General features: G+C 46.2%; 1 long non-coding RNA gene across 1 annotated transcript; it reads left to right on the top strand.

Moving 5' to 3' along the window:
• Positions 1–4,503: 4,503 nt before the first annotated feature.
• Positions 4,504–20,653, top strand: LOC122231277. The gene is made up of 3 exons (XR_006208466.1): positions 4,504–4,594; positions 5,790–5,895; positions 20,533–20,653. It is a non-coding gene; the product is annotated as an uncharacterized LOC122231277 (long non-coding RNA).
• Positions 20,654–22,376: the final 1,723 nt, after the last annotated feature.

Raw genomic sequence — 22,376 nt, 5'->3', positions numbered from 1 at the left:
GATCTCCTATTTCCAGTCTAGCTAAAATATCACCTCCTCCCTTGTGTCTTCTAGGATTGCATGGCTGAATCAGGTCCACTTCAGATTTGTCATTTGTCCTTGGTGTATTATTCTGTGGACACTAAGATATGACAGGATCCCTCAGAAAACTGTCGTGCCTCCTCATCTCTGTGGCCCCAGGATATTGAGAAACCAAGCTGAATATAAAATCCTTAAAATCCTCCCAGCAACCTGTTGAAGTAGGTACTATTACTGATTCATTTTTCCACACAAAGACATCAGGTCTCAGAGATGCTATGTAACTTGTCTAGAGTCACACAGCTAGTGAGTCATAGAACAGAGATTTGGACCTACAGACTTCCACTCAACGTCTGTGCTCTTTCCACTCCTCTGTTCACTAAGCCTCTCCACAACCTCCTTTAATCTTCCGAACAACTCAGTGAAATGGGCAGGGAAGGCATCATCATGGCTTCTCTACAGATGAGGAAACCGAGGCTTGAACGAGGACAGTCCCTTCCCCAGCCTATGTGACTAGACATTGGTGGAGCTGATGAGAGAGTTCCCAGCTTTGGATTCTGGATGCGAGCCTCTGCACAGCCACAGGCTGCCTGCCCCCAGTTGGTGACCGGCCGGTGTCTCACCTGCTGGAGGGGACAACCTTAATAAAGGAGGTGGGGCCCCGGGCTGTTGCAACACTTGAGGAATTCATGTGCCTCTCAGGCCCCGTCTGAGCCCCTCACCACAGAGGTGAGGAGTGACAAGGGACATCTCGGCTCCCAAGGGATTCCAGTCACGCGAACTCCTCCAATTAAGGCTGGAACGATGTCATCTCCTGAAATAGCATTTTAATGAGTGATGGCTCTGGGATAAATTGTCATCTCGTGATCTCTCGTTAGAGAGCTTAATTAGACCCATCATAAAACATATTGATCGATGGCACGGAGCAGGTCCACAGGACATCCACCACCCGCTGGAACATTCCTGCCCACTGCTTGGTGGAGCCAGTGTGGGACCTGTCCCAGGCCCTGACAGCTGCTGGGGCACGGTTTCTTTTTGAGCACTTGGGCACCATTTGCCAGGTTCTTTCCTCCCTCCCTTCTTTCCTTTTACAAATATTTATTTAGCACCAACTGTATACCAGGCACTGTCCTGCCCTCTTATGCTTTAACCCATTTTGTCTTCACAAAACACTGTTCTTTCCTTATTTTGCAAATGGTAAAACCAAAGCTTGGAACCCCGAGCTCTACTAGGTGCAGCCCCGGCCTACTGAGTTCTCTTTCTAGCAATTTCTGGTGGAGTGGCTCACATAAGAACAAAAGGAGAAATTGAAGGAAAAAGTGGTCTTTATTAAACTCCTAATGCGTGCCTGCCACTCTACGAGGCACATTATTTTATAATCATGTCCCCTTTAACCTTTATATCAATCCCACAAGGTGAGAGAATTTTCATTATTTTATAGGTGAGGAAACTGAGTCTCAGATATGTTACTTGCTCAAAGTCACTCAGCCAGTGACTCTCAGTGCTGGGACTGGAACACAGCTTTGAGGGATTACCAGTCCAGACAGACGATCGTTCAAATCCAAGCCCTGTCGTATATTAGCTGTATAATTTGGGGCACATTACCCAAGTCTTCTGAATATCATACTGGATGTAATAACTGGACCCCTCTCAGAGTTATTGTGAGTATTAAATGACATACTGCCTGTAAAGCATTTAGATACTCTCTGACCCATGGAAAGTTTTCAGTAAAAATTAGTTTTCAATGAATACCCCAACTATTTTCTCTTGGAAAGAAACTACCTGTTTCTTCATCCATAAAATGGGGGTAGAACCCCTGTCCTAAAACAATTCATAGGGAATGCTTTATACAAGATAAAGTAGCCCAACTGCCCTTATGTTTTATAATGCTTATTTATTCATTTTGAGAGAGAAAGAGAGAGAGAGAGATTGAGGGAGGGAGAGAGAGAAAATGGAAAGGACAAAGAGAGAGGGAAACAGAGTATTCCAAGCAGATTCCTCACTGTCAGCACAAAGTCCTATGTGGGGCTCAAACCCATGAACCGTGAGATCATGACCTGAACCGAAGTCAACCACTGAGCCACCCAGGCACCCCCAACTGCCCTTGTTGATCACTTTTCTTTATATTTGTGTGTTGGCAAAAAGCTTGAAGTGACCACCTACTTGATGGGCTTCCAGAGAGAGTAGGAAATGCTCTTGGGAAAATTTTATCTTAAGTATTATTATTATTATTATTAAAATAAGACATTAGCACAAAATGGTGGCAGGAGTGGGAGGTGGATGGATCAGATGAGACGACCTGGGGAGGTTTAATAAGATCAGAGTATTGAAACTTCAAGGGAATATGGTAGCTACCGTGGCAGTTCAGAAAGTCTCAGCAATGTGGCATGCGTGCCTGGATGCAATGGCCCCGGGCTCAGCAGGGTGTGTGTGCCTTTGTGGTATGTCTGTCGTTGCATATCTGCAGTGAGTGTGTGTGTGTGTGTGTGTGTGTGTGTGTACACGCGTGATGGGCCTGGTGCACATGGGGTCATAGAACTTTTCATCAGAAAGGAGTCTTGTGTGTGTATGCGTGTGTATGTTTAGGTGTGGACATCTCTGTGTGTGTTTTGAGTCCTGTTTCCATGAGAGGGTGACTTCCTTCACCTGTGTGCACTTGGAGATTTTTTTTTTCCTTTTTTTTTATTCCAGTAAATGTAGCTTGAAAGCTGAGGATAGCACAGCTTTTCCCCAAACACAGATCACATCACAATTTTTCTTTCAGAGAAAAATGCTACAAAATAACCTGCAGATGGTGAGTCTCCCCCTTTTTTTTCTCTCTTTCTGTCTTGCTCTTTCTCTGTGGCTTTCTGTCTGTGTCTCTGTCTCTGTGTTGGTATCTCTGCCTCTATCTCTAAGGCCCTATTTATAGCTTAAAATGCTCTCATATTTTCACACTTAGCATATGAAATGTCCCCATGTTACATAAAATAACACACATTTGAGTTTGTAATTAGATCAGTGTCTCATCCCGCGTTTCACCTAGGAAAACCCTGGACATTGTTCCTTGCCCCTGCCCCTACCCACAAGCATCGCCGGGCCTGAGGATCCTGCCCTAACCCTTTTCTGGGGTCTGTTTTCCCACCTCCTGATGACAACCCTTCCATCTGCCTCCTCCCTGCTCCCTTGCTGACCCTCTCTGCTGCCTCTGACAGGGGTTCAGTGTTCCAGGGGCAGCTTGAATCATCAGAGACCTCCTCTCCCCAGAGCCAGAAAAATTGCCCCGTTCCTTGTCCTCGGAGTCTCTGAGCACAGTCACAAAATTCAGTCCCCCAAACTGGCCCAATGCAAACACTGCCCAGAGGAAAGGAAAGCTCCGACCGGCTCTTTTTCGTGAAATAAGGAGAAGCTTTTTTTTTTTTTTTTTTTTTTTTTTAAAGGAGGAAGAAGCCGAGATTCATCTCTAACCAATCTGGACATGTGTTCGGGAATATTGTTGAGAACAATTAGGGATGTATGAGTGAGGGGTTTATTTCTCACTTGCTTGTCAGGTCAGAAGACAATCTGTTTATTTTCCTGCTACAATTTTATTCAATAAATTGAGAGGATGTGCGCCGGGGAAGAGGGTATGAACACGATGTGTGCTATCAATTTGTCAAATAAATAATCGAGCTTGGAAACAACAGATTTTATTAATTAGACAGGATGGTGTATTATTACCATTAAAGTGTTATATTGCATTGATTTTTATATTTTACTCGGCTACTAATTACTGTAAAAGATTTCGGGAATGAAGCAAAATAAAATCATGCAGCATTATACATAATGTAAAGATAGCGTGAATTAATTTGTCCGCTGCTCCCCGCCTGCCTGCCGCGGGAGTGGAAGAGGCCAGAAGTGGCCTCCCCTGCGGGAGACCCGCACCCCCTGCCCTGCCTTGACTGGGGGTAGTCGGGTAGGGGGACAACTGGGAGGACTGGGGTTCCAGACCAGGCTCAGCCATGCCCTAGCTTTGCACCCTTTGGCGGATCACCTCTTCCGGAAGCCCGAGTTTTCTCTTTTGTAAATGCAAGCCCCTCTTTGCCTGCCTCCCGGAGGGGTAGTAAAGATGTAACGAATTCCCAAGAGTAAAAGCGCTTGGGAGAGCCAGTCTGACTTAGAAGAGGAGGCAGACAGGAGGGGGCGGCTCGGGCCAGGCCCCCTCTGCGGGAGACGGGCCCCTGCCGCTGGGCTTGGCAGCGCAGGAGAGGCCATCGCAGCCACTCCCCTCCGGGGACAGTGCCCCAGAACCGACGCACACCAGGCCGGGGCCACAGCACCGCTGAGCAGAGCCCGCCACCGGAAAGGCCACGGAGGCCGTCCGCAGGACAGCGGGCGCTCCTCTCGCCGGAGGCCCCGCGGGTGCTGCTCAGCGGGTGGAAGCGCGGGTTCCGGGCACGCGGAGCAGGGTTCGAATCCTGCCCGGCCACGGTCGCGCGCTGTGGCCACAGCCAGACCCCTTAACCTCTCTGAACGGCTGTTTCTCCTTCACTTAAAAAACAAAACAACAAAGCTATTCGCTCAGGAAGTAAATTCCCACGCTAGGCACTCGTTCTGGGTAAGGAGCCAGTGGGCAGGGCCCTCCCCAGGGGGCCAGGGTCCCCAGGGCGCCCCAGGACCGCGCAGCCTACGGGGGCCAGGAGTCCCGGGGAGCCCTTTCAGGTCCCAGTCCCGCGCTACCTCCCAGGTCCTCGCAGACTCGGCTCGGCCGAAGCCGACGGCCCGGGGCGGCCCCCACGCCCCACCCCGGGGCGCGTTTCTCTCGGCGCCGCGGCCCAAGCCCAGCCGCGTTTTTCTCCGGGTTGGGTCTCCGCGCCCTGCCCGGCGACGACCGAGATTTCTCACGACCCACTGCCACCTACTGTCCGCATCGGGGAACTGCACGGCCGGGCCCGGCCGGCCTCGGAAGCGGCCATGGGGCGGGCCGACCGACCCCCAGACCAGCTCAGGTCCCAATGCCTGGAACCCCGTTCCCGGGGAGTATTGCGTGGCGGTTGTGTGGGAGCAACTCAGCCAGGCCACCCGAAGCCCTGGTCCTCTGGCGTGCGCCCTTATGGGGGTGACTGGGGCCCTGCCCTTACAGAGACTGGAGTAACAGGCAAGCCCCTTGCTCCCCATCCCAGACTTGACTATGGCTCCCTTTAGAGCTCTGAAAATCCTGCTTCTGGGCCTAAAGGGCCCTCTCTGGCCGCCCAAACTGGACTGGACGTGGGTCTTCCAAGAACGGCTGCTGTCTCCGTTCTAGCTTCCTAAGGGTTAGAACTTCACTGTCCTGGAGGTCTGACCTCCTTCTGAGTCAGGCATGCTCTCAGCCTTTTCTATACGCTCTGGATCCCTTTATGTCACCCTTTCTTAGAGCATGAATCCTGAGCTCTAGTGTGGCCTTACTGGCCGTGTCATCTTAGACAAGTCATTGTACTGTCGTGAACATTGTTTGTAGTTGTAAAGTGGGACTAATATGCTGGAAGCCCATCAAAGAGGGCTGTGGTCAAGTCGGACTGTGAAAGCAGCCGAACCCTTGGAGATACGTGTACAGGTTTTTCTTGGGCATTCAAAAGATTGTTCATTGTCCCTGGGCTGATGTTTGTGTCCACCCCCCCCCCCCACCCCTAACAGGCTCTCCTGTTGAAATTCTAACCCCTGAGGTGACCATATTCAGTGGTGAGACCTTTGGGAGGTCATGGGGGTGGAACCCTCATGAATGGGATTAGTGTCCTCAGAAAAGACAGTCCTTGCCCCTTCTGCCACTCAAGGTTACAGTGCAGAGAGACTGCCATCAGTGAGGAAGCGGGGCCCCACATGAATCTGCCAGCCCTCTGATCTTGGACTTGCCAGCCTCTAGAGATGTGAAAACTAAAGGTTTGTTGTTTATAAGTCACCTCGCTTTGGGGATTTTGTTATAATAGCAGCCTGAGCAAACTAAGTAAGATACGCACTGAATCAAGAAAATATAAACCTGTATAGGCAGAGGCCTATGATCTTTTGAAAAGCAGTTGGTGGGTGGCAGGAGATGGGGTCGTCTGGGAGGCACGGGGGGTACTAGAGAGGGGAGAATGGGGGAGGTAGGGTATTGAGTCCTCCAATGCTGTCTTTCCTCTCCTATAGAAAACATGTCACAGTTTAAAATAATGCATTTAGATGCTGTATGCATTTGTTCTGTGTCCGACTTTGAGTAGACCGTAAGCTTCATGAGGATCTGGGTTATGTCTGTTCTGTAAACCACTCCACCCCATTGTCTAGCATTGTGGCCGGCACATGGGAGATACTCAATAAATATTTATTGAACGAATAAATGACTACAACCATCCATTTAACCAGAGACCATTAACTATCCCCTGGGCTCTTCCAAAATGATCCATCCTCTTACCCTTACCCACAGAGAGATCATCTCCAGAGTCTTCCTTCCTTTTTGGGTTCTCGGTCATCCTTATCTCAAACTCAGGCACCCCGCAGAGTTCCCTTCTTCCTTTTTTAACAAACATCTATACAAAAAAAGCAGAGGAAGGTTGATGGCTATTTGATTTCTCTTTGGTTCTGCCTTTTGGTATGATAAACTACTTTTACCTCAGTTTACTCCTCTGATGCACACACAATCGGGTAGAATTGACTATTGTTGCCCTTATCCAGATGAGACAAATTGGGATGAATTGACTCATCCTATATGATAGCTAGTGAGTGGCAGAGCTAAGTTCCAGCTAAGTTCCAGCTCTCAGGGCTCTAAACCACATGACCCACAGCCCCAAGTGCAGTGCAGTCCCCCCCTTCATGCCCTGGAGCAAACCACGTGAGGATTATTCTCCAAAAAACAACTAAGGAGAAATATGATAAAAGACTCATGGGAACACCTGTCCCTCCTGTCCCCCCGGAGGCATTCACCTCCAGTGGCCATCAGGCACTTGGAGGACATATCAACACAGATATCTCCATAGGTCCTCACCGCCTTCCAACTCTCTGACCTTGGGCAATTTGTCTAAGGTTTCTGAGCCACACGTGCCTCATCTGTAAAATGGGAATAATAATAGTGACTGCATCACAAGGTTTCTGCGTGATTTAAATAACCTAGTACATGTAAAATGCTTAGAGCAGTGCCTCATTAAATATCTGCTGAGCCAATAAAGAGCTGAATGAAGTAAAAGAGAAGAGGAAGGCTAATAAAGGGAGAAAGATGTGAAGAAGTGAAGGCAGAGTGAGAAAGATAACCTTTTTTCTTAATGTTTGTTTTTATCTTAATGTAAGAACCGTATGATGAGAGCCGAAAATCTAACATGGAGCCCAGCCCTCCCGCTCTCAATGCTGTGTTACCTCGAGCAAGTCAGGCAACCTCTCTGGGCCTCCATTTTAGTATCTGTAAGACAGCAGCATTGAACTAGATCATCCGGGATGTTTTCTCTGTGTTTTCTCTGACACTGAGTGTACAAAGTCCACCAGTATGAAGCGTGATGTTGACTCTCCCTAACATCTGAGAAAGGCGAGGTGGGGGAGGGGAAAAACCAAATGTGCATTTCCCTATGGGACCCCGTTTACCGGTGACACCGGAAAGAAGCTTTGCACTTGAATGCTGCTCTCATCTCCCACTGATGTTCAGTCTGTCTCCGGCTCTGCCTTTTCATGGCAGCGGGACTTTGAGCCAGATGCTCAGCATCTCTCCGGCCCCCCTTTCCTCATCAGTAGGATGGGACTAAATGAAATGATAGAGGCAAAATGCTTGGCACAGTGATGGGCACAGTAAATGCCCACTACATTGTGACTGGTGTGCATTATTAAAGTGTGTGTAATATCACAGCCCTTAACAAAACCTTCTCCGAGGCCAAATGGCAATGAGTTTCCCATTAGCTGGTATTTTGGCCACTTTCTCCAGGAGTCATTCATTGAAAATCCACTATGTATTAGAATTTGAACCAGGTATAGGGTTAGAAAAATGCATGGGCCATGAGCTCTGATGCCAAGTTTCAAAGGATTTCATGCACTTTTTCAGGTCCTAATAGATTCCTGGTACTGCGCTATATTCTCCTCTTTAACCTTCCTAACAACCTACAGGAGGTTAGTTTGTTTTATGTGTATTTATTTATTTACTTATTTTTGAGAAAGAGAGACAGAGAGCACAAGCAGGGGAGGGGCAGAGAGAAAGAAGGAGACACAGAATCCGAAGCAGGCTCCAGGCTCTGAGCTGTCAGCACAGAGGCCAACACGGGGCTCGAACTCACCAACCGTGAGATTATGACCTGAGCCGAATTCAGAAGCCTAACTCACGGAGCCACCCAGGCGGCCCAACACTGCAGGAGGTTTAGTTGGGGCCACGGGAATGAGTGAACTAGAAGAAGCTGCAGGTGGTGGCCGGAAGGAATGGGGAGTGATGGGGAATTCACAGGGCTTAGCCTGGACCACACCAGCTCCTTCCCCTCTGCACACCTCCATCAGCCAATGGTCATGGAGTTTCCAGTATGCAAGCAAGGTGGAGACTCTCAGCAGCCCTCCAGGGTGGAAATAAATATGAGGGCCTCCAGTAATTTCTTTCAGCCCTCTCTTCTGGCCTCCTGTCCCTTCCTTTCCGGTACTTTCTTCAGGAAAGGCTGGGGCATAAGTGATCTGTACCTGAGCATGCATGAATATCCGTGGCCCCTTCCGTCTTCCAGGGAAAGTCTTGCTTTTGCAGCTTAATCTCTCATATCTTTTGGAACCAAACACCAAACCTCCACATTCCTACCTGTTAGAATCCAGGGGCCTTAACCCAGCACATGAGTGCCTTCACGGCCTGCCTGCCGCTCCCATTTCCACTCCAGGCAGCTTCCCTGCAATTGCCCTTGCCGAATTCCAGCCCAAAGTCCCTGGACCACTTGTACACACCCATACTCCCCACCTCAGTGAGTCTACTAACACTGCTCCCTCTGCTGGAATATACTTCACACACCCAAACACTGCTTCTACTTTAGGGCCGCGTTCGGAGATCACCTCCTCCAAGAAGGCCTCCTTAATCTCACGGCTGGAAATAATATTTCTCTCGGAGAAAAAATGAGAGCCACACTTCACAAACTTTATTTTAAATGCAATTTCTTCATGTGAACCAGCCCAGAGATTTTGTCATTTATTTTTTTAATTTTTAAAAATTTTAAATCCAAGTTAGTTAACATATAGTGTAGTTATAATTTCAGAAATAGAATCTAGTGATTTGTCACTTACCTATAATACCAGTGCTCCTCTCAACAAGTGTCCTCCTTAATGCCCCTCACCCATCTAGCCCATCCCCCTACCCAATACCCTTGCAACAACCCTCAGTTTGTTCTCTGTATTTAAGAGTCTTTTATGGTTTGTCTCCCTCTCTGTTTTTATCTTCTTTTTGTTTCCCTTCCCCTATGTGCATCTGTTTTGTTTCTTAAATTCGACATATGAGTGAAATCATACGGTATTTGTCTTTCTCTGACATTTCGCTTAGGATAATACCCTCTAGTTCCATCCACGTTGTTGCAAATGGCAAGATTTCATTATTTTTATTGCTGAGTAATATTCCATTACACACACACACACACACACACACACCACATCTTCTTTATCCATTCATCTGTCAATGGACATTTGTCAGCCCAGAGATTTTGTAAAAATATGAACTCAGATATAATGGGTCTTAAGTGAATCTTGAGACTCTAAATTCCTAAGACACTCACCCGTGAAGCTGATGCTTCTGGTCTGTAAATTGAGTAGCAAGTGATCTCCAACCCTGGCTGTGTACCAGAATCACTTAGCAAGTTATTAAAACTCCAGATCCTGGGGCCAGATGTGGTCCAGGTTTTATGGAGCCTGAGCTCATTCTGTATGGAGGGACCTTTTTAAAGAAACATAACATTATAGAGGCATCGGGGTGGCTCAATTGGTTGAGCATCCAACTCTTGGTTTCGGTCCAAGTCATGATCTCACGGTTTGTGAGATTGAGCCCTGCATCAGGCTCTGTGCTGACAGCATGGAGCCTGCTTGGGATTCTCTCTCTCCCTCTGTCTCTGCCCTTCTGCCTGGGCTCTCTCTCCTTAAATAAATAAACTTTTAGAAAAATAAAAAAACAAAAAAATTATCAACAAGAAATGCACCTCGCCAGGTGCTGGAATGGTGTGCGAGTGAAGGTTCCTAAAGTATAAGCTTCATTAGCTTCTAGGTAAATCCATTTTTACCTGGGTCCACACATCAGCAATCCTAGGAAGACATAATATATGTGTGCTTTGTTTTGTTTTGTTTTCAGAATTTTTCCAGGTGAGCCTTAGTAGCCCATCCCTGGACTCACCCCCCACCTCTGGGAACCACTGTCAAGAATTTCTTGATCTTTTCCTGCCTCTCTGCTTACCTCTCTTCCATCACTAAACGCCCCCATGTCAGGCACTGGGCCAGACCCCTCCATGACGGAGAGGCTCCTAAGTCAGGAAGCCCGTGGTCTACTGGAAAACCGGTCACAAAAAGAACACTGTGTCAACTGTCCAAATGCTGTGGGGACAAGAGGAGAGAACAAAACTCTGCCTGGACAGGAGGACAAGACCGGGGGTCTTCTAGAGGGGCTGCTATTCAGCTGGGTCTTGTAAATGACTGGGGCTTTTCCAAGTAGAGGGAACAGCCTGGACAAAGGTGGGGATGCCCGAAAGAACACTGTCTCTTCAGGAGCCAGCCAAGAGAACCCACACGTGGCGAAAGAGTGGGGGCTAGGGTTGGGGTTGTGAGAGATGGGTCTGGAGGGTGGCCAGGGCCTCAGGAATTTGGGCTCCTGCGGAATGGTGTGGCAGACACGGAGGGTGTTTGAGAAGGGGCTAGCAGAATCCAGTCTGTGTTTTGCACATGCATGCAAAACATGCATGTGTTTCTTCCAACTGCTAACTATAATTAGTTCTTTCTATGGCTTATCCCACTATTATATCCAGAGATCTTTCTTTCTTTCTTTCTTTCTTTCTTTCTTTCTTTCTTTCCTTTTAATCTTCAATTCTTTACTATTTCTTTTAAAGTAATCGCTCTAGGTCAGAGAGTGTGCTAAGCATTTTAACCTAATTCAATCATTCTACTAACTTTGGAAGGCATGTAAAAAAGGATGTCAGTTCTCCAAATAAACTGAGGATCAGAACCTTTGAGGGACTTGCCCAAGGTCACAGAGATACAAAATAAGAAAAGCCTGGAGACCCAAGGATTAGCACAGTGCCAGGCACACAGCAGAAATTGAAAATATTCCGTGAATCGATAGCTGAATGTTGAGATAAAAACCTTCACTTTTTAAGCCAATCTTGGAAAGCATGTTTCAAGGAGTTGAACGGAGATGGGGACTTCCTGTTTCCTGGAAGTCCCAGGTTCCTTCCCCCTGGGTGTCCAAGGACGCATTCCTACGACCCTTTCTAGCAGCCAGGCTCTTTCCTCTTGTTCTCTGCTTCAGTTAAGGAAAAGGTAGAGAGGTGGGGCAGACCGCAGAACTTCATGAAGACAGTTGATTTGGTGATTTTATTTGTGTGTTTGGGGGTGGGTGGGTTGTAATTAAGTTTCAACCCTATTTCCTTTAATTCAATCCAACTCTTTTATCACAATTAAGACAAATGAGCTACATTTGAAAAACATTTAGGGAGTGTCTAATATTGCCACTGGGAGGCAAGTGATTGAGTGAGAACCCTCAGGATGATATAGGCTTCTGGAAACATAGGATTTGAATCTGATATAGATCCTTGATTTTAGTTCTTCTCCTGGAAATCCATTATAATCCACAATGAAATGTGGCTCCCCCTTCATGTTTCAAACCTCTAACCATTTCCTCCAGTGAGTTCAACCTCATCTGCCTGTTCTCACTGTCAAAAAGTGATGATGGTCATGACATTTCATACAGCACGTGACAGTGCTTACTGTATTTTGGGAGATCCTCACAACCATGCAAAGAGAAAAGCAGAGTGAGATCATTATGACTCTTCCCTGACAGAAGCTCAGAGAGGCTCAAACACTTGCCTGGGGGCACCTGGGTGGCTCACTCAGTTGAGCACCTGACACTGACTCTTGATTTCAGCTCAGGTCATGATCTCATGGTTCGTGAGATGGGGCCCTGCACTGGACTCTGTGCTGACAGTGCAGAGCCTGCTTGGGATTCTCTCTCTCCCTCTCTCTCCCTACCTCCCTCTCTCTGTTTCTATCTCTCAAAATAAAGAAATAAACCTAAAAAAAAAAAAAGTGACTGGGCTGGACAGCTAGGAAATTGGAGCACTGGGTCCGGAACCCAATTTCTTTTTCTTTCTTTTTTTTTTTAAATTTTTTTAACGTTTTATTTATTTTTGAGGCAGAAAGTGACAGAGCATGAGCAGGGGAGGGGCAGAGAGAGAGAGGGAGACACAGAATCTGAAGCAGGCTCCAGGCTCCGAGCTGTCAGCTCAGAGTCCGACACGGGGCTTGAACTCACAAACTGCGAGATCATGACCTGCGCCGAGGTCGGGCGCTTAACCGACTGAGCCACCCAGGCGCCCCACCGGAACCCAATTTCTAATACATGGCAAGGTACGCTTCCAATATGACATTATTGATGAGCCTAGTCAATATTCTTATAACAGAATGTTCACTGGAGTGGGTCTCTCCTCTGCTTATGTGGATTAGTCTTCTTTTCCCAAATATGCCACAAACAATTTATAGGAAGGACACTTCTCTTATTTTTTTTTTTTTACTTCCCATGCATTAATGACTAGTATATGGCCAACACTCTAAGAGCTACTATGTGGAAGGTCTGAGGGATGCAATTATGAATAAAATAGATACCTTCCTGCTCTCCGAGAGTGTATAGTCTAATGGAACAATAATCTTTCATGACTTTTTGAGTTCTTACTATGTCCTAAGGCTTGCATTCTCCATTTTTCAGGTGAACATACTGAGATGCAGAGAAGGACAAGTTGCTGTCTGGGTTGGGAAAGCTAGGTTCCCACGGATTCCCCAAAGAAGCCAGCCCAGGACCAAGCTAACATAGAGTGATAGAGCAGAGGTGAACATGGCTTTGGAAGGCAGGCAGAGTCCATCTCAGCTCAACCAATTGTTCGAGTGATCTTAGGAAGGGTATTTACCGATGAATCTCAGTTTCTGCACCTTTAAAATAGGGTAACCACAACCACCTCCCAGTCTTGCTCTATGAATCAGTTGACAAAATGAATGTAAAGCCCTCGAGTAAATACCTGACTCACAACAAGGGCGCATTACGTGGTAGACGTTGCCACTATTACTGTGACTCAGTGGCAGACAAGGCCCGGCTGTGCGTTACTTACGTGCGCGATAGTCTGGTTGTGTCTTCTGCCCGAGACGGTTCCTGAGACCAAAATGTTCAAAGTTCTCCACACCCAGCTGTGCACATTGCCGGGAACCGAGACCACTCACAACAGGGCCTATTTCCGTGACCAGTGGATGCCAACGGCCCCTCGCTGGAAACGTTGACGAGCGCGGCTCAGGACACAGAAGCCGCCAACAGGCTTCCAAACCCTGCCAAGCCCTCCTGCCCACTCGAGCACCAAGGGGAGGGGGTGACTGTGGCAGAAACACACGTTTGCTTTCATTTGGCTTAGCTGACTGTGTGTTTTGTTAAACACATTTAGGTTTGGAAAAGATTATTTTTGGTACACTGCTGCGTAATTAGATGAATTTTCATGAGTTTATTCTTGAAATAAACTTTGAAATTGTCCATGTTTTACTGTTTTTTAATCATCTGCAGATACTGTTTTTTGAGACTTCGCATGAAAAAAAAAAACCTTGTTACATATCAGTTTAATTTAGATTCAAATAAAATAATTTTTTGAATTTGCAGCAACAACAAGTCTGCGAAAGTGGTTGTAACTGGCGCTGAGTTGTTTGAGGATCAAGATAATTACAGTATAAAGGATAAGAGAGAATATAATATCCTGGCATCCACTGCCTATTCAACTAATCCCCAGCCCTTGACAGATGTTCAAACACAGTATTTTTAAAAGCTGACTTTTAAAAAAACAGGGCGAGTCACTTATTAGATATAAACAACATGATAAGAAATTCAAAGTCTGACATCCATTAGAACCGTCCATGCCTTGCAAGAAGCGTAAGAGACAAGGTAAAGAGTCAAAGGCGCGCCGCGTTCATTGCTTTCATGGGTATCCGAGGCAGGGCTGGGGCTGCGGCCACACCGAGCCCCCGCTTTGCCAGGGGCTCAGGTTCTACCTGCACCAGCCCCCACGAGGCAGATTGCCAAAGGCGGCTTCCGCGATGCTGTCACCTGCACGACAGTAACGGCACCTCTTTGGTGGCTGTTTGGAGGCAAGGAGGCCGGCAGCCAGCACCAGGACGGGTTGGCTGGCTTTGAGCAGATAGTGACAGTAGCCCAGAAAGATGGCCAGGCAGATGGAGGGGTGATGAGCGGTGTGTTTGTTGGCTCACAGGTCGCTCTCGCCTTTGGCCCCTGCCACTCGTGTACGCACACGTCTCACAGCTATTCTACAGAGCCTGAAGAGCTGTTGGGTATCGAGGCCATCTACTGACCTCTAGGGTTCAGAGACGGATAAGCCCTCGTCCCTGCCCCGTCTCCACAATCTCACAGTACAACAAAGGAGAGAAGTCACATCCGCCAGTAACAGCAACGACAACGATTATTATTACCGAGCTTCGTCGATATGCTAAGCTTCATTTTAAGCGTTCTTACTGATCGCCACAATTGCATGGAGCAGGCACTATTGTGATGCCCATTTCACGGATGAGGAAACTACGGCACGGAACGAATTAGTATGTGATGAAATCGTTCTGACTGGGTAGTGGTGGTGGCGGCAGAGAGGGGGATCCCAGAAGTCTTCATGGATGGAGAGGGTGGGACCTGAGCTGGGGCTGTAAGGACTGATGGAGTTTGCAAATGTGGACATGCTGGAGAAGAGCATTCAGGGCAGAGAACCATGCAGGGAGAACAGAAAAAATGAAATTAATACCCCAAGCTGCTTCAAGGATGGCACAGAATTACCTTTTCTTTTCTTTTTTCTTTTTTTTTCTTTTTTTTTTTTTTTGGCTTTTCTATTTAAATGGCATTACATACGAAAAGCCCTTAGCACACTGGAAAGCACAAACCAGACTGAATGCTGAAGTTGTCTTCCCCTGAGACTTTTATCTGGGGTCCTTGCAACTGCTTCTGTAACAGCAATGGCTCCAAGGTGGCAAAGCATTCTGGAATGAAAGGCTTCCTTCAGGGGACCCTCTGGGCCTGAGCTTGGAGCTGTAGGTCTGGGCTACAGAGTCAGGCGTCAACATCAGGAGGTGCTAGCGGACCTGGAGGCAGGGCTGGGCCAGTGGGAGCACATTCGAAGGTGAACCACCTGTGCTGTTTCCATCTCATGTTTCAGTTACGTAAGTCTTCCGGCTACCTCTAATCTCTTTTCAACACTGCCAAGAATTGCCTTATCGGCATGTTCCTTTAAAACAACTGCAGAAAAGGATCTTTTTCTAGAGAATATTCAGTCCTTCCCCCCCACCCCCACCTGGCCTCACCCCTGTTCAGAGAGCATATTCTTGCATGCATATCTGCATCCAGGGCAAGGGAGAGGACTTCCAGGAGACCCCGCAAAAAGCCTGATACAAGTCTCCTGCTGTGTTGTGGCCAGGCTATGGCATGCTTTTGCCCTATGATGGACCCACGCGGGACCTGGCTATCTGTCACGTCCTCAGAGTGAAGGAGAAGGTGGCCAGCTGCTGGGTGTGACCAGCACTCCAGGAGTTTGCCAGGGCAAGCCTTTCTTGAGCGTTTTCTGGAGACCAGATGTTGGCCCCTTGTGAGTTGTGTGGTCTTAGGTCTTGCCCAAGAGGGCTATCGGGAGGGGCTGTGGGAGCACAGAGCAGGGAGACAACGAACTCCTTCATCTCATGTTTACCCTGGGCATCACCTCAAGAGAACAGACGTCTCCAGTGTGGTCTCGGCGGTATGCTCTCTGGCAATCTCCAGAAAGGCACCATGCTTCCAAAGAACAGCCCTTTCAAGGAACTTCTCGGTCCTGGCTTGCGCTGTGGGAGGAGGAGAGCACACAGGGCTGCGCTCCTGCCCCGCCGGCTCCCCCTGGAGGTGTCCACTGCTTAGAGTGTCCTTCATTCTCCTCAGGGTTCCTGCAGCAACCACGGGATTCAAGGGCCCAGGGCTCTGGTCATCGTCCTCTAACCCTTTGTAAATGTTTCCTTCTGAACACACATCTCAGATTCTCTGAGCTCAGGCTCAGTGTCAAAAGCTTCCTATCATTTCCCCTAAAATACTACTAGCCAGCCTTCAGGGAGTGTTTTCTAGTCACCAGGTACCGCTTGAGTTTACATGTATTATCGAATGTCATTCACACCCAAATCTTAAGGTGTGGAACATGAGGTTCACACACGCTCTAGGAATAATGAATGGCTGTCTTTCCTAACACATAGAAATTTCACAAAGCGTGAACTCCAGATAAGGAACAGACTGAACGAATGAACGAATGATAGAAGGGAAGGAGGGAAGAAAACAGATCACCAGGAACATAGGGAAAGAACTACTCAGACACTTCCTAGTTGGGAATGACTTTTAGCAAATGTTCTCACCTCTCTGAGTTTTTGTTCCCTTTGTAAAAAAAAGTTACGGGTACTCAAAGAGTCGAAATGTAAGATGTAAAAGCATCTCGATTTACTTACAGTAAATGCTCATTTGTCCTTATTGCTGAGTGAATCTAATCTAACATTTTACCTGATGCAAGGACTAATCCCACTTCTCCGTGTGGTCTGCTTTGGGGTGAGCATCAGAATCGCTAGGAGCAACAGGAAAATTCTGATGTCCCTTCATACACCTACCATAAAAACCACAACTTCACATGATTAAAACAAAACAAAACAAAACAAAACAAACAAATAAACAGCTATCCAGTCTGTGCTTGATCACCTTCAATAAACAGAATTCACTATTTCCTGAGGCATTTTAATCTATGGTCACTCAATCCTAACAGTTGACCAGTTGCTTCTGGTTGAAATTTCCTGTCTACTTCATCAGACGAGAAAACAGAGCTTTCCTGGGCTAGGTTTTAGCTATTCTTTAATTGGAATAGAAAAGTATTGATTCACAGAATGTCAGAGTTTAAAGAGAATTTAGAAACCTCCTATTCTGGCGCCCTAATTCACAGATTAAGGAAATCTATGTGCAAAAGTCAACCTTTCAATTGGTTGGGAAGAGAATTTTATCATTCAAACTGTCCAGACTACTGGACTGAATGATTTCTCCTTGGGATTCATTAAGAGGAAAGTCACTTTGGCCTCATGTGTACAAAGTGCCTGTTTCAGAACGACTTCTCCCAGAGCGGGTTCCATGGTGCTTATGGTAGATTGTTGCAGTAATGGCTCCTGATAGGTTCACACCACCCTGCATCCATGCCTTTGGGGAGCTCCCCCACATACTTACTCTGGGTTTGGTTGTGTGATTTGCTTTGGCTTCTGTGGTACAAATGGAGATTTGAAAAGTGCTATGCATTGGGACCTAACTCTCTCTTGATTCCCTTGCAACCCCACGACTACCCCCATGTAATCGAGCCAGAGCTGGCGTGCTGAATGATGAGACATATAGCCCATATTGCTTCCATCATCCCACCCAACAGCCAGCTAACTCCCAGAAACAGAGTCACCTAGCTGGCTGGCAGTCAACTGTAAGCAGGTGAGTGAACCCATTTGCAATCAACAGAAGAACTGTCCAACTGAGCCTAAACCAAATTGGCAAGCCTCAGAATAATCAGCTAAGTGAATGGTTGCTGTTCTAAGCTGCTAAGGTTTGGGATGGTTTATTAGGCTGAGGTCCTCCAATTAAAGTGCACGGGCCATTCCTCTAACTAACCTGTCCATCCAGTCTTAATAGTGAGCAGGGCACTAGATACAAGGCTTAAAACTCACAAGAGGAAGAGTTATTAACTACACTTTTTAATTAGCAAAAGTTCACAGGCACCCATAGATAAACATGTGTATTCCTAGCTCCTGAGATCTTGCTTAAGGTCACAGAGACAACAGGTTGTCAGAAAATTAAGGATCGAAACCCATATTTTAAGCCCTATTTTAAAACCCATATTTTAAACCCAAATTTTAAGCCCTAATATTTTAACAGAAGCCAACCAAGGGCCTTCCCTGGTCTACCTCTGTGCTGGGCTCCTGATTTTCTTAGGAAGCCTGATTAGCCACCACCACATGAGAGTGAGAACAACGATTATGGGGCTGTCACGGAAGGAAGGGGAGGAAGAAAATCATGGCAGACCATGCACTGATAACTCTAATCACTGACACTGACCATGAGTTATTGACCCTTAACTGTGTGCTAGATATTCTAACACTTTATGCGTATTATCCGATTGAACCCTCACTGCAGCCAACTGTGGGGGTTATTACTCTCTCCATTTTGCAAACATCTAACTAACTTGGCCAAGTAGGTGAAGAGCAAGGATTCAAACCCAAGACAATACATGCTGTGCTGCCTCTTGATATTTGATCAGGTGGGCTTCTAAAAGGTAGCCAGGTAGCCAGAAAGCCTGCAAAATTACTTGCAGCTACTGGGGCTAATGCTTTCTGCTCTCTGCCTGGGTTGTTAAGGGCATCAATCCTGGAGGGAGAATTTATTGCTTTTTCTCCACTCACTATTTTTAAAATTGTTTTTGTATCATCTATAGATTGCTTCCCAAAAGCTGGGAGAGGGAACATGGTGGCCAGCTCTAGGTCCTAGAGCTCCATAAAAGATGTATTTTCTCTTCTGTGGTAGTTACTGTGCTAAGTCACCTCTGCATGGCATACTCGAGTATTCCTTACCTCCACCCTGGCACATCTGTGTGATTATCCCCTTATTACAGATACCAATTAATAGCAAGTCCCAATCAACAGAACCCTGGATAAACCATATTTTACTGTAATTGGGTACTTTCCTGGTGCCACAAAACGATTTGTTCTCTTTTGCTCGCTAAACAGTTCTCCTCCAATTTATTTGCTTCCTTTGTTTGCTTGGCAAACTCTTTTCCACAAAGGTAAAATCCTGTTAAGAGAAAACTCCAGGAACATCCAAATTGTTTCACTGGAAGAAATTCTAGTATAATGAATATGTGATTGCCATTCTCATCCCCAAGCTATGGGATCTGGGAATGCAAACAGGTTAAATGTCCTGGACAGAGTCCCAACTCCGGTCGGGTGAGTGGGCCCTCTGACATTCGTGATTTACTGTACAGATTCTCTAACCCCATGCACACAGCGTCTTCTTCATTTTCTTGTTGCCCTTCAAGTTCTGTTGGTTTTGTTCAGATGTTTTTAATGAGTTTGTCCTGCGGCAGCCAGGGAATGGCTAACAAGTCTTCTGGGCCCTTAAAAACCCATTAGAATGTTATTTCTTACAAAGTGAAAAACTAACCTCATGCCAGATGCAAATAGGGCTCAAGCCATCAGAAATAAAGTTTGATTCTCAAGGAAAATTCCACTGAGACATGAAAGTTCTTCAGCTTAGAAAAATAGTCTTTGATGTTAAGTCCAACTCGGCTGTCTGATATAATTATTAGGAGTATAAGTCGGCTTGAGTTCAAATCCACACTCTTGTTACTTACTAGCTCAGTGATCCAGGGCCAGTCACTTAACCTCTCTGAGTTTCTGTTACATCACCTGAAAAACAAGAATGTTGCCTACCTCATAGAACTGTTGGAGGATTGACCAATGTATTATAGGTGTATAAGTTAGGATTCTGTTTATCTGGGATAACAAAAAATAAAGGGACTTCAATGAGTAGAGGTGTATTTTTTTTCATTTAAAAGAAATTCAAAACTTGCTCATCTAGTATTGGCATGGCAGCTCCATAGTTGTCAGGGGCCCAGGCTTCCTCTAGCTTTCTGCTCTCCCGCCTTTGGCACTATCTTCCATTCTCAAGGTCGCCTCATGAACCTCATGGTTCAAAATGACTGCCAGGCACCAACTCTCAGCCTATATTCTAGACGGGAAGCAGAAGGAAAGGTAGAGGGAGCAGAGGACATAGAACTGTGTGTGTCAAGGATGTTGGTAATCTGTTTAGGAAATTTCCTGGTAGTTACAACCAACAACCTCTTGGGTCTTTTGGGCTTCCTTAGCTGCAAAGGAAACTGGGAAATGATCTGCAGATGGCCATATTGGTATTTAGAATAAAAACTTAGGATTCCATGAGTAAAGAAGGGGAGAATACAATTGGATAGCTAACTAGCAGTGTGGTTGTAACATTTAAAGTACTTAAAAATGGAGCCTGTTACTCAGTTGGCTGTCAATTTGGTGGAGGCAGGCTGCATGGTGAATTGAACATAGCCTTTGGAGTCTAGTGGACTTGAGTCGAACCCAGCTCCATCCCTTACTGGGAATGACGTCTTGAGCATTACTGAATTTCTTCGAGCCTCAACATTCTTGGTTGTTCAATGCAGTTACAAGTTTTGACCTTTTGGGATTTCTGGGTGAATAAAGTAAGAATAAGTGTTTAAAGGGCCTGATACATAGTAGATGTTCAGTAAATGTGAAGTCCCCTCTCTACTCTGTCCCACTAAGGTTCCAGCTCTTCAGTGCAAAACAAGAATCCAAGGAATCATCACCTCCCAGCAGGGCCCTGAGAAGTGGTCAGAAACCTCCCAGAAAACAAAGCTGCTTTGCCCCCAGGCTGCCTGCTCTCTGCCCACAAAGTGCTGAAGTGAGTGAAGCCAACCCTGTAATCAAACAATACCAGATACTTTAATTATAGTTTTTTGCCACGATCTGAATCACTGTTTTCATGTGCATTGCCGTGAATTAATCTCATAACAGTGGTGTTAATTCCTTGATGGATAAAGGAGTATTTCAGCTACCAAGGTATTCCACAGAGAAAGGGAATGGAGTTCACATTTAATTAGCTCCTACTCTCTGCCAGGCACTGTGCTACGTGCATTATAAACCTTGTCTTGTTTTTCTCTCACAATAACTCTGTTGGTGATTATTACCACCTCATTTTACAAGTGAGGGCACAGAGACTGAGAGATGTTAAGTAATGTGCCCAATGTTATAGTTTGTACAAATCCCAGAACTGGAATATGAATCCACATTTGTCCGATTCCAATATATCTGGCTATCTCCCTGCTTTCCCAGCCCCTAGAACAACCGGTTTTCAGAAGAGGACTGTTGAGGCATCTGGCAGAAAGGACAGGGAGACTGTGCTGGAAGTTGCCTCACTGCCTCTGAGTCCTGGATCTGATTTCCCAGCTCTGGGACCTCGGTAAGACATTGTCCCTCTAGGGCCTCATTTTCCTTTCTGTAAGGGAAGTAATGGGGTGGGGGGGCGGAGATTAACAGGATGATCTGAGATCTCCCTTGCAGTTCCCAGAATCTATAACTGGAGAGTGAAATTGCACACCCTCATTTCTGTATGTTCCAATATTAGGTGCACCTGCTACGAACTAAACTTCACTCTGGGAAAAATAAAGCACAAACAAGATGTAGTGATGGTCTGAAGAAAGTTAAACTGAAATCTGGAGAAAGGGAAGCAGATTTTATCTAAATATGTGGAGATACATGGAAGAACTTTCTAGAAATTGCATTTATCCAAAAAGGCAATGTCAAAGGGGAGTAGGCTTCCTGTCCCTGGAGGAGGTCTTCCACACAGGGCTGGACCATTGTACGATAATGGTGCAGTTATAATATTGAGTGCTTGGACAAAAGGGTATCTGAGACCAAATGCAGACCTAATGCATCGTCATTAGAAGAGGACTAAAGATACAATCATGGCCAAATTGAAAGTCCCCATCCTCACTTCCCCTCTCCCAATTCCAATCTCTAGGAAAAACAAAAAAGAGTGGTTTTCCTTCTAAATCCCCTTTCAAGATATTATCTTACCAATCATGCGTTCTGAAATTTCTATTCATCGTGAACATCCTTACATGGCTCACAAATGATTGCCCTCATTCCTTTTATCAGAGGCATGATGTGCCGCAGATGACAGGGATGAGAATCATCACTGCGCATGTATTTTACACATTCTGTCCTTCTTTGCATAGTCCTACCTCTCGACACCAACTCTGCTAAAGAGAGTTTGTTCGTTATTGGTTCAGATGAATTTTGCAAGCTTATTTATGGTATTGTCGCCTTAAAAATCCATACGTAGCTTTAGGAATGTACGTGGTTGAATCTGTCAGTATCATCTCTTTCGATGTCTGCATTTCCTATCTTGCTTTAGAAAATCTTTATTATCGCCTTAGCTATGGTCGCAATAAAACTGTATAACAAACCACCCCAAAATGTAGTGGCTTAAGAGTGTAATCATTCCTCCATCTATGGATTAAGTGATCTAAATAGGGTGTGTGGGGTGCCTGGGGGGCTCAGTTAGTTGAGCGTATGACTCTTGATTTTGGCTCAGGTCATGACCT

Source organism: Panthera tigris, chromosome D1 (assembly GCF_018350195.1).
Source record: "Panthera tigris isolate Pti1 chromosome D1, P.tigris_Pti1_mat1.1, whole genome shotgun sequence".
NCBI classification, from domain to species: Eukaryota; Metazoa; Chordata; class Mammalia; order Carnivora; family Felidae; genus Panthera; species Panthera tigris.
The sequence above is the reverse complement of the archived record's forward strand: the minus strand, read 5'-3'. Positions and strand labels throughout refer to the sequence as shown.